This window comes from Suricata suricatta, chromosome 17 (genome assembly GCF_006229205.1).
Source record: "Suricata suricatta isolate VVHF042 chromosome 17, meerkat_22Aug2017_6uvM2_HiC, whole genome shotgun sequence".
NCBI classification, from domain to species: Eukaryota; Metazoa; Chordata; class Mammalia; order Carnivora; family Herpestidae; genus Suricata; species Suricata suricatta.
This window is the reverse complement of record NC_043716.1, coordinates 21001987-21005490: the sequence shown is the minus strand read 5'-3', so window position 1 is coordinate 21005490 and position 3504 is coordinate 21001987. Positions and strand designations below refer to the sequence as shown.

General features: G+C 54.9%; 1 long non-coding RNA gene across 1 annotated transcript; it reads right to left on the bottom strand.

Moving 5' to 3' along the window:
* Positions 1 to 2435: 2435 nt before the first annotated feature.
* Positions 2436 to 3470, bottom strand: LOC115282270. Its single transcript, XR_003904568.1, has 2 exons — positions 3131 to 3470; positions 2436 to 2701 (listed from the first exon to the last, which is right to left on the bottom strand). It is a non-coding gene; the product is annotated as an uncharacterized LOC115282270 (long non-coding RNA).
* Positions 3471 to 3504: the final 34 nt, after the last annotated feature.

The window sequence follows — 3504 nt, the reverse complement described above, 5'->3', positions numbered from 1 at the left end:
TTATCAGTGTCCGTGTACTCACTTTTACCAGAGATCGTTTCTTCAGAAGGCTTCGCGTTCCTGTCCAGGGCCCTTTCCTAGCAACCCGCGGGCCCCCCTTCCCTGCAGGGCCGCTCTAGTGGTCAGGGCAAGCCTCTCAGCTTTGGTTTCTCCGGGAATGTCTTCATCTCTGCCTCATCTGTGAAGAACCGTTTTCCCAAACGCAGGATTCTTGGTGGACAGCTGCTTCCCTCCAATGCTTTGAACCCATCACCCCTTGGCTTCTGGCCTCCAGGGTTTCTGATGGGACATCTGCCCACAGCCTTATCGGTGAACGTGATGAGAAGCAATCTTCCTCTGAGCTTTATTGACGGGAGCATTTCCCTGTATGTTGTGGCACCATTTTGAGACCAGGGCCTGAGGAGGTAAAGTGCAGCCACCATGAGGGCTCTAGAAGCTAAAAATTACACTTTTCTAAACTCAAAATGAAAAAACACTGACCCATCTGGGAGATTTCGCTTTCTGACAAAGTAAATCTCCATCTTGGAAAGCCCACACCCAGAAACAAATAGCCCAGTGGGATTTTATTGATTGATTTAATTATATTTATTTATTTTGAGTAGAGGTCTTGGGTACAACAAGGGAGGAGACGCTGTGGTTGCAGATGGGCCCACTGCCTGCTCGGACCTCACAGAGCACCGTTGTGACGGAGCTCCAGAACCTGCCTATATAAGACCCTGGCCCGGCCGGGTGTTCGGTCTCTATAGCCCGGGAAGCCTTGGTGACCTGTTGGCCTGACCCTAGCTAGCTCGCTTTCTCCTTCTCTTTTGGTCGTTTGATTCATATATATTTTTTTCATTTTCATTTTCCTCCTTTCCTCTACTCATTTTATCTCCATTTTCTTTTTCTTTTTTCTTTTTTTTCCCCTTTTTTAGTTTCTCATTTTCCCCATTTTTCTTTATTTTTTTCCCTTCATTTTCTTTGTGATTTTTTTTCATTTCTTTCTTTAGTATTAGTGTTTTAGTATAGTTAGTATCATTTATCTCATTGATAGCGTTAGCATAGTATTGTTAGTATAGCGTAGTTAGTCTGGTTAGTATTAGCAGTAGTTAGTCTGGTAGTATTGTTGGTGGGCGGGTGGGGGGTGGGGGGGTGGGGGAGGGTTAGCACATTAGTGTAGTTAGAGGAGGCAGCCATGCTTCCGGGGCTATTACCCGTTGTCTCAGACAATGGGGAGACCCATACGGGTGTGCCCTCCAAGACACAAGGGGAGGGCGGCTTCTCCACGCAGAGGGCAGCGTCTCCAGGATGCCGGACCGCCCTGACGCCGCGGATGTGGGACATCCAGTACGTCCACAAGACCCAGCGGGACCCTGCTGGCCTCCAGGGCCTTTATTCTGAGGCCGAGAAGCTGCAGACCTCCCATCAGCCGGACGTCATCGGCTCCATGGAGGTGGTGAACGGCATCACGAGGGTCGCCCTCGTCTCCCGCCAGGTGAGCAGAGACCAGCTGGAGGAGGCCTGCACGCACCGTGGCCGCGTGGTTGACGACGTGCCCCACACGTTCTGCCAGCTCCTGTCCAGTGTGGAGTGGTGCCACCAGCAAGGTATCTTCCCCGGGGACGTGACACTGGAGACCCTGATGTATGACGGGGAACTGAAAGTGTCTCGGACCGGCGTGGGCCTCACCGTGGAGTTTGCAGGCTACAAACTCCACACGTTTCGGGAGAGCTCCGGGTCAGCTGCCCCGAGAGCCTTCCTGCGGCAAGAGGAGGAACGGCCTCCCATGGACGTGCGGAGCCTGGGGGCGGTTTGGTCCTCAGTGATCACGGGGTACGAGCCCTTTGAGGGGGAGGTCTGCTGGCACGTCACCAGGGACTTTGAAGGACCAGCTCAAAGCCTGGACCAAGGTGTCCTCCTCTTCATGTCACTGAAAGAAGGAAACATACGGACTTCCTTAAAAATCACGAAAGGGCTCAGTGCGCGGCAGGAGAAAGGACTCAGTGCTTGGCTTCAGGCTACCACACTTGAAACAATGGACAGTGAAACCAGACCATGGCCACGCAGTCCCCCACCCAGCCCCCTACCCAGCCTAGCGTCCGGGGTCACCAGCTCGGAAGACTCCTGGACCCCAAGCCCAGCCTCCTCGGTCATCTCCAGCAATCTCTCCCCGGGGACCTTGACCCCCGAAGAGACCAACCAAGGGGAAGACCAATCAGAAGAGGAACGGACCCCAGTGAGGAGAAGCGTAGAATGCGGAAACAAATTTCAAAGATTTATATTTAATTTTAGAAAGTTATTTAAAAAAAAGTAAAGTGAATCCCGAATGAGAGACCACGGTCTGTGCCTTTCTTTTACTTTTCTTTTGATTGTTCAGTTTAAAGAAACATAGTTTGGAAAGAAAGGGACAGGGCGAGTGGGGGAGGGCTGGGAGAGAACGCAAGCAGACTCCGGGCTCTCAGCTCAGATTTGATGTCAGGCTCCGATGTCCAAAACTGTGGGATCCCAACCGGAGCCCAAAGCCACCCAGAGTGGGATGCTTCAGCGACTGAGGCCCACCCAGGTTCCTGGTCCCTGCCATTGATTCCGAGGGAAGATGCAGAGGTCCCCGAAGCCCAGGACAGGCACAGGAGAGCGGCCAGGGGGATGGGAGGGACCACATCCAGGACAGCTTCACAGGGTGCAGGAATGACGGCGGGATAGCCACCTGCTGGATGTGGAGCTGTCGGAGACACAGGGTAGACGGACAGACCGTCGGGGTGAGGCCCTTCCTTTCTGCTGACTCCAAGAGCCACAGTCCTATCCGAGTCTTGGAGGGTCAACAGGTACTGACAGAGGCGGTACCCAGTACTGCGGCGAGCCCTCTTTAACGGCCGAATTCTTTCAAGAGAACAGGGGCCCAAGTGGACCAGGAGACCGAGAAGAAGGTAAAAGTGCCAGACCGTCCCCCACCCAGCCTAGAGTCCAGGATCAGCACACGGAGCCCAACCCCCCCAACCCCCAGTGGACCAGTGGACGCCTGGGACCCCCTCCTCAAGCGACGGCCCCTCTTCTCGGCACAGCCCTGGGAGCCCTCCTGGAGCCCCAGGTCAGCCCCCCAGCAGAGCCCTGTGACCCCTTCTGCAGCCCGGCCCGGCCTCCCAGCAGAGACCTGGAGCCTTCTCCTCCGGCTCAAGCCCAGAACTGGGGCTGCACGTGTCCTAGTTGGAGCAGTGTGACGTGACGTCATAGTATGAGTGATATCACAGTAGGGAGCTCCCCAGAACACCGAAACGGAAAAATGACCGAGGGACTCGTCCCGGGATGACTGCGGGACAGTAATGCAGAGATCGTGGGGGCGCCTGGGTGGCTCCGTCACAGAGCGGCCCACTTCCGCTCAGGTCATGGTCTTGCAGATCCTGGGGGTGAGTCCCCCGTCAGGTTCTGTGCTGATAGCCTGGAGCCTGGGGCCTGCTTCCGAGTCTGTGTCTTCCTGTCTCTCTGCCCTTCCCCATCTCTCCATCTCTGTCTCTCTGAAAAGTAAAC